The following is a 9046-nucleotide window of genomic DNA, read 5'->3' as shown; positions in this document are numbered from 1 at the left end:
CAAAGAATGAAATCATCTCTGCTCAAAATTAGTTTTTTATTTCAATGCAGAAGATAACAAGATCCTTCTGGAACTTGGCTTATTTGGGTCAATACACAGTATTGATTCTAAGACAGAAGGGAAGGGCTTAAAAAAATCTGGTTTGAACCTCACTCGGAGCAAAATCAGCATTTGGTTAGTTAACAAGTCAGTCAACAAGCATTGACTAATGCCAAGGAAGACTGAGATCTGAAGCCTAGAAAAAATTAATTTCTTCTCTAGCCAGAGCAAAAAAAACTGATGTGGTTTAATCTGTGCCATCCAGGAATCTGAGACTTGCAGCACTATCAACCGCTTCCCAGAAAAGCCTGCTTTTGTTTTCCAGAACAATTTTTCCAGATCCAGAGCACCTGACATTCTGAATGCTATTCTGAATGAAACCAGATCCAGCATCTCCTATTTACTGAACCCTGCACTAGAAGAATTAGAGAATGTTTAGGAAAAGTCCATGGGGATCTAAAGCAATTGGAAGCACAAGCTCTAGAGTTAAATGAGAGGGAGGTTCATGGTAGGAAAGATTTGAGATTAAGCATTATCCTTTATTTGGCTTAACACTAAACAAAATCTCACAACAGTAAGGTTTACAACATCAGTGACCACATACCTAGCCCTCCAAATCAGTCCTTAATGAGAGTCAGTGTAAAGACGAAAAAGGTTCAAAGAAATGAGCTAAGGCCAAAATATCAGCCTTAGCTTTGAACTTCTGGGCTTCTGGCTGTTTTAAATTATGCTCCCATGTTGTTTCCACGTAATTTTTGGCTCAGCTTTGCAATGGAAAAATTATTTTTACAGTCTGAGCCCTAGTTATTTGTATAAGGGTATGACCATTCTGATAGTTTTGTCCTTTTGTGGCATTCAACTCATTTTAGTAAAAAGTCTGTTTAAAAAAAATCCTATAAAGGTTTTATTTCTCTTTCTGATAAAACAGCTTTGCAAAGTGACAAACACTGTATCAGTCAAGGTTCCTGCTAGATCTTCAGGAAGATGTATTTGTAGATTTATGTCAAGTCAAATAACAATAATTAGACTCTCCATTGTTTTCAATTTTTCTGTCCTTGTTTTCTTTTCCCTTCAATTAGATCCTTCAGGGCTAGGTGCAAAGTGCTCTTTTAGGACTGGTTGTATCCATTGGTTTTGATGATACTAAGGAGGGTGGCATTTCAGACTGTGTACCTAAATACAATAACAACACCTGGCACAGAGTAGGCATTTAATACCTGCTTATGGGTTGTAGGCTGATTAACTAATGGGACCCTTGATCTCAGAGAAAAACTGAGTTGCCTGGCCATAGAATGTCTCTTATCCCAGTCACAGATTGATTTCTACCAATACCCAATTGCTACTGGTCTGAAGGAGAGGAAAGTTTGGGTGGCTCAGTGCAAATTCATCCCCACTAAAAGAGACAAAACAATTAAGATGCATATCCTGCAGAGAGGAAATATATCTATACAGAAAGGATAAGAGTCTGGGTTCCTTTTTTTCCTTTTACCACATATTGAATGAATGTGTGAGCTGGTGGGGAGGGAGGTACAGAGACAGCTGCCAGAGTAGTTTTCCTGAAGTACAGGTGGCCCCATATTGCTGCCTCATTAAATTCCAATATGCCCCCTATTACAGGTATCTCTTCCACTTCTTGGGTTAGGGACTTGGTGCCCCCATAATCTGGAAATTTCAAGTAAAAATTTTTGTATCAAAAAAGAAGTTTGAATTTTTTCTTTTTCTGCTATAGGGTATTTATAGTTCCTTAGATGTAATCATGAATTACCAAACTTTAAAAGACATCTTTACATTTCTAGCCTTTTTGTGTCAACTGCTAACTTTTATGTCTTTTCACAAGCTTTAACTTTTTACTTATTTTAACTTTAAAAGAGAAATTGTGCATATTTGTGGTACTAAAAGATAAAATGTTGATATTATACATATATTTTATTGAGTTCTAAACTATCATCAACTGCAGTTTCTGAAAAACTCCCTTTAATTTTTTATGCCAACTCTAGATATATCAGAACCACAATAAAGTCTGAGACTGGAAAGGATGCCTATGCTTACCTCCAGGATCAAATATAAAGTTCTGTATTTAGCATAGCTTCCTCATTACTTGCTCCTTTTCTACTTTTCCAGTCTTCTTACACTTTACTCTCTTCCACAAACTTTAAGATCCAGATACACCGGCCTACTTGTTGTTCCTCAAACAAAGCATTCTATCTCCAGTTCCCATCTGCTGTTGTCATGCCAGCTATCGCCCATGCTTGGAATGCACTCCTTCCTCGTGCTTTTCAGTTTCCCTGGCTTTTTTTTTTTTTTTTTTTTTTTTGAGACTCAGTTCAAATACCAACCTCTACAAAAGGCCTTTTGGTCCCCCCAGTTGCATTTAATGCCTTCCTCTCTCAGATTATTTTCCATCTACTCTGCTTATATCTCACAGATACCTAGCAATTTACATGTTGACTCCCATTTAAAATGTGAACTTCTCAAGGGAAATTCCTGTTTTGCCTTTCTTTGTAATCTCTAGCCTCAACACAGTATCTGACACATAATAAGCACTTGAGAAATTTTTCCTTAACTGGATGACTGACTACAGGTGGGAAAGAGCCACTGAACTGATTAGAAATTCTTTCTTTTTTCTGAATAATTTAATTTTTTCATGTTTTTATTTTTTCCATGGTTAAGTGATTCTTCTTGTCTTCTTCCCCTCTTCTCTCCCCCTTCCCAGAGTTGACAAGCAATTTCACTGGGTTATACATATATTATCACTCAAATCTCATTTCCATATAATTCATTTTTGTAATGAGTAATCTTTTAAAACCAAAACACCAAATCATATACCCATATAAACAAGTTTCATGTTTTCTTTCTGCGTTTCTACTCCCACAGTTCTTTCTCTGGATGTGGATAGCGTTCTTTCTCATAAGTCCCTCAGAGTTGTCCTGGATTATTGCATTGCTATTCGTAGCAAAGTCAATCATATCTGATAGTCCCACAATGTTTTAATTACTGTGTATAATGTTCTCCTGGTTCTGCTTATTTCACTCCATATCAGTACTGAACTGAATAGAATTCCAAGGATTGCCACTAAAGATTGGAGGATTAGGGGAGAGAAAGGAAAATTAGGAATCCTTCCCAGAAAAAGACTCTGATGACCCTTCCTTTCTGTCTCATTGCCATTAGCAAAATCTATCACCACCTCAGAATTAGGATCTTATGGGAATGAAGCCCTTACCCTCTAATCCTTCTGGACACAGGATTGATAGTCATCCAGGTTCATCAGCCTCCCCAAAATCTCTTCCACTAGTACCAAGGTTCAGAATCTCATCCCAGGAAGAGTCAAACTGATAGGAAGTCAAATGTAATCTGTCTCTCCTTGAGTCTCATAAAGAGCCCTTTTCTCCTATCCTATGCACTTATAGCCTACTTATTTCTATCCTGGGAGATATTCCCAACCATCCCTGCGATCACAGAGAACATGAAATTTATGCAACCATGACCCCAGCTCACCTTTTTCATAGCATAGATAGATAATAGCCTCCCTTCCTCTATCCCATTAGGATCCTGGCTGTACTCATTTAAAGAATTCCTTAGCTACTTCACCACAAAGTTCTCTCTCTTTCTGCTGAATTCCTAAAGACCTCTCAACATGCAAAAGTAAATGACCATAGTAACCTAGTGTTTGGCAAATACAAAGATCCAAGCTTTTAGAAGAAGAATTCCTCAAAAACTACTGGCAAAGCTGGAAAATGGTATGGCCCAAACTAGGCACAGATCAACACTTCATGACATATACCAAGGTAAAGTCAAAATGGATACATGATTTATAAATAAAAGAGGATACCATAAACAAATTAGAGGGACACAAAAGAGTTTACCTGTTAGACCTATAGATAAAGGAAGAATTTATGTCCAAATAATACATAGATAATGTTTCAAGATATAAAACATAACTTTTGACTAATTTAAATTTCAAAGGGCTGGCACAAACAAAACTAATGCAACCAAGATTATAAGGGAAACAACTGAGAAAAAAAAATTTCTATACTAAGTATCTTTGACAAAGGCCTCATTTTTCAAATATATAGAGAACTGAGTCAAATGTATGTGAATACAAAACATTCCTCAATTGACAAACAGTTTAAAGGATATGAACAGACAATTCTCAGATGAAGAAATTAAAACTATCTTTAGTCATATGAAAAATGTGTGTTAAAGGATGCCGATCAATGAGAAAACTCATTTTACCAGGTTCTGTGAAGTAAAAGTTTAAAAAAAAAAAAAAAAAAAAAAGAAGGTGTCTTTCTAAACAGAATACTTCTATTCACCAGAGCATACTAAGTCTTGGGGGGCTTGGGGGCAGGGGAGTGGGGAAGTAGGAGGAAGTGATGGCTGTCTAGGGCATTCACTTTCTAAGTGGCTAGGGCAATCACTTTCTAAGCAATGAATCAAAACATACCATTTTAAAGAATGTTTTCCTTTTAATGGAAGTCACTGGAACACCTGCTTTGATTAACTACATTTCTTCCAACTCCAGCAGTAAAACCTTACCAAACTAATTCATACTCTCGGGGAAGGCAACTCTAACTGATGAGAAATACGAATTGTGACATCATTTTTAGCTGAAATCATTATTTTCAAAAGAGCAGACAATAATGTTGGCTATTTCAGCCAAGCTATGTCAATGTCAATTTATAGACCTGTTACCAAGATTAGGTATGAATTATCTGCAAAATCATGTGTGAACAATTTGTTTACAAAACAAGAAATTAGGACTGTTAAAGTATTTTTAAAGTTTATTTTCTTAAGCAGGCTAAAAAAAAAAAATCCCTGCTGCTATCTTGTCTACATTTAAATGGTCCTTTCCTTATAAAGAATCAAATTAGATCATCTAAACTCTGAAACAGAGGAGTCCAAATGAAGGGTTTACTGATATCATCACTAAATTTCCCAGAAAAAAAAATGCCTCTCAGCTACTCCTTACCCCAACTAGAGCCCGGACTCATCCCGGAATTTGCAAGTCCATTCTAGCTACCCTGAGAATTTAACAAGTCATGGAAATGGTGATTCAACCTTAATGAAAGTGGAGAGAAAAACCACACAATCATCCACAACATTTTCCATCCAACAGGATTCAGGCTGAAAAGCAGCCTAGGGTTAAAAATAAGGGAGGATGGTTTTTGTTTGTGGAGCTGCTCACTTGAGTTATTGGGTTGCCTTCTTTTCACCCAACTCCATTTAAAAGTGAGAGTGTGTATGTGTTGGGGGGAGGTAGGAGAAAGAGAGGAATGCAACGAAGTGTATGTGCCAAGCTGTGAAGGGCCAGTGAATGCTGTGGTTTATGTCAGGCAAATTAAAAATTCCCGGCCTTCAGGGAAGCTATAACATTCTGCTAAGCCCTGTATGAAAACAAGCGCCATCTGAGCTTCCATCTTCCAGTAACATAGTTAGGCAATGATGGAGTTGAATTCTTTGGTTTTTGAAGGGCTGAGCCCTTCTGGGAATATGTGTAAGCAAGCATCTTTTCTTCTTCTTTGACTAGTATCTGACTTCCTTGCCTAACTGTTAAGTGAAGCACCCTTATTCCTGAAAGAAGGCAAGAAAGATTCTAAAACCGAAGGCTATCTATTTGGGGGAAGGAAACGTCTGGGAAGGGAGATACTTCAGTTTTCTCTCTAAATCCACAAACTCTGTTTTGATGGAATCCTTAATTCTGCCCCGCTAACCAAATCGCGAAAGAATGTTACTCCTGTGGGCAAAAGCAAGCTACCCCTGGAAAACGCTACCTATCTATTTGGCTCAAGAAGCCCCTGGCAGAAGCTCATTCGTCTAGAGAAGATTAGGAGCAAAACAAAGGCACGGAGCTTCTCTTGCTAAAGGAGCAGCGCTCTCAGACTTTGGGAAATGATCTGTCCCAGGAGCCCAGAGAGGGGAGAGGAGGGAATGCAGCGACCCGAGAGGCTCTGCCGAAAAGAAAAGGACCGACAGGAGGAAAGAGGAAAGAGATGGAAGGGAAAGAATAACGAGAAGGCAGGGAGAAAAAAAAAAAACAAAAAACTTGCCCAGCTGGACTTAAGAATTTAGTGACACCGACCTACAAACCAAATTCTACCCCTGGAAAGGCTTGTACACATCCCCCCACCCCACACACAGAAATACAGATTCTGCTCTCCGTAGGACTCCTGCTGAAGTTAGAGTGCCCCCAAATGCTTGCTGACCGACGTGATGAGGGTGATGAAGGTGATGAAGATCTCTTCCTCTTTTCTTCCAGTCCCCAAAATCAGGCTCCCGATTGCCCAGAGCTCTCCCTCGATTCCCATAATTAATTCTATAAGTGGTCCCATTTCCACCCAGGGTTTCTTAGGGATAAAAGGTAGGGGGAGGGGCGCACCCCGCAAAACTTTTCTCTCTCGCCCGTTTGCAAAAGCAGACTCTACAAAATGGGAATGCAGGGAAAGCCGTCCCCGCCCCATCGACACCCTTCCAAGCAGGAGGGGCGGGCAGAGATGTCAGAGGGGCGAAGATGGCAGGATGCCAAGAGAAAGAAGGTGCTTTTGGGGAAAGTGGTGGCGGGTGCTGCTCCGCCAGCCGCTCGGATCGGGGCTCTAGTTCCGTCCTGCAGCCCTCAGGAAAAGGCACCTTTTGGGACAAGGGAGGTACTGGATCTCGCTTTTCTCCCCTCTCTCTTCCGTACCCAAGCCCCCAGCCCGAGCCCCCGGGGCAGGGTCACTCACGGGCAGAACGCAGAGCGCCTCCAGCTCCAGCCGATGCGGCCATCCAGGAGAGGAGGAGAAGGAGGAGGAGAGAGAGTTGCCGGGGAGGGGCGGAGAGGGAAAGGAGGGGTTATAGACGGAGGCGGTGCCGAGCCAGGAAAGAGGCCAGGACCCAGCGGTCCGAGACCCTGGAACGACCTCCTACTGCTCCTTCCCGGCCTCCTCCTCCTCCCGGGACTCTTAGCCTTCCTTCTCTCGCTTTTCGCTCTCTCCCTCGGTTTCTCCTAACTACCCCACCGTGATTAGTGGATCCTCAGTTTCCCCCTACTATCTGTACTCACAACTCCACTGATGTCCCGTTACCTACCTAACTCCAGCTACCACTGCTAGGACCTGGCGGCCAAGTTAAGAGCTGCGAGATGCCTCTCTGCTAACAAAATAACTAAACTAACCAGCAAAGAAAAAAAAAAGGAACACAAAATCAACTTTTTTTCCCTCTAGGAAACTACGGGCTAATTATCTAAGCTAAAGGTACAACAAGCAAACAAGGAATGTTGTAGAGCCATTGGCAAGACTGGACCACTGATTGGATACAGAGATGAGGGACTAGGGAGAAGGAAGAGTGAGCTTCTAGGCCGGAAGAGATTTGACAGAATGATAGCGCCCAAATACCTAACAAATCCCACAATCCCTTCCATAACGCTGGGGTTAGGGGCGCCACGTCCCCTCGAGCTGGAAAATCTGCTAAAACTTGTTGGCTCTTCCTTCACACCAGAGAAGTCTGGATTTTTTCCCCCTTTTTTTCTGTTATGGGGGATTTATAACACCTTATTGCAATTTTGGGGTTAAGTATGCATTTATGAGTTTCTTCACTTTTTCTGCGTCCTCTGTTGGCCTTTCCCTGTCGTCTGCGGCTTCCGAAAAAAAAAAAAAAAAAAAAAAAAAAAAAAAAAAAAAGCCAACCTACATATATGTGGCAGGGATAACCATACCTGTACCTGCACATACACATACATGTAGAGATACGAGTTTTAGGGGGCAGACAGTAACAAGCGCTTGTGCAGAGCCTTAAAGAAAGTTTATTTAATGCCCAGGGCCAGAGTTGAGAAGGGAGGGCTCTCCAGGCACACGGGACAAAGGTGCAGAGATTCGAGATGCAGTGTTCTATAAGAAGAAAAGTGAGATGGCCAAGAGGCTTGGACCTTGTTCTCAGAACTGACTTGTCATTATAGAATTCATTTTATCTTCCCTCCTACCTCACCCCAGGAGGTAGGTTTAGTATTATTCCTATTTTACAGATGAGGAAACTGAGTCAGAGAGAGGTTAAGCGATTTGCTCATGACTACACAGCTAGTAGGTATTCAAGACTGGATTTGAATTGAGAATTAAAGGAAACCAAGTCCAAAAGCTGCATCCACTGCACCACTCAGCTCCTGCCCTCAAGAGACTGGCAGTCTAATAGAGAGTCAAGCCAAGAACAAAGCAAGCTTAATTTTTTAAAAAGCACATAATTAGTACATAAAGGAGGTCAAAAGTGCTAAGGCAAGGAGGGAAAGACTAGTTTCTGACTGTAGCATCTAAAGCGAATCCTGAAGAATCTGAAGGGATTTCAGTAGATGAAGTCAGGAAAGAGGGCACTCACTGTTCCAGGCTTAGGACACTTGGTGAAAAGAGAGAGAGGCAGGAACCCTTGGGATCTATGGGAAAGAATCCAGATTGGCCACAGCAGGGGTATATGCAGAGATACAGGCTACAAATGTAGGTTGGAGCCAAACTATAAAGATTCTTGAATGCTAGGCTAAAGAGTCAAAATCCCTGAAGGGTGTTCCTTCCAACCCACCCACTCCCAATATATTATCAGAGATACGTGTCAAAAATTATTCTGACAGGAGAATGGACTGGAGAGAGAAAGCTGCAACACAGATGTGAAATCATTCAGATAGAATTGAAAGGACTTGACAACTGATGGGATGTGGGGATTGAGGGAGAGGGAAGAATCAAAGATGACCCCAGCTGGCAAAATGGGTGACTGACAAAAAGGTGGTGTCACTAAATGGAACTGACAAGTCAGAAGGAAACTGCTAATGTGACTGAGTGAGAGAAATAAAGACTTTGGTTTGGACAGGAGATTTTTTTTTTAATTGACAGGATGTCTGTTAATTAAGTAGTCTGTATTGAGTGCCTTCACTAGCATAACCCTGTGCCAAACATTATGAAGGATATAAGGAAATACATTATTCCTGCACTCAAACAGAAACAAGTCCAAAGAAACTAACTTTATATAATATATGATACAAACTTGTTAGAGC

The sequence above is a fragment of the Gracilinanus agilis genome, chromosome 2 (assembly GCF_016433145.1).
Source record: "Gracilinanus agilis isolate LMUSP501 chromosome 2, AgileGrace, whole genome shotgun sequence".
NCBI classification, from domain to species: domain Eukaryota; kingdom Metazoa; phylum Chordata; class Mammalia; order Didelphimorphia; family Didelphidae; genus Gracilinanus; species Gracilinanus agilis.
Note: the sequence above shows the minus strand (reverse complement) of the source record.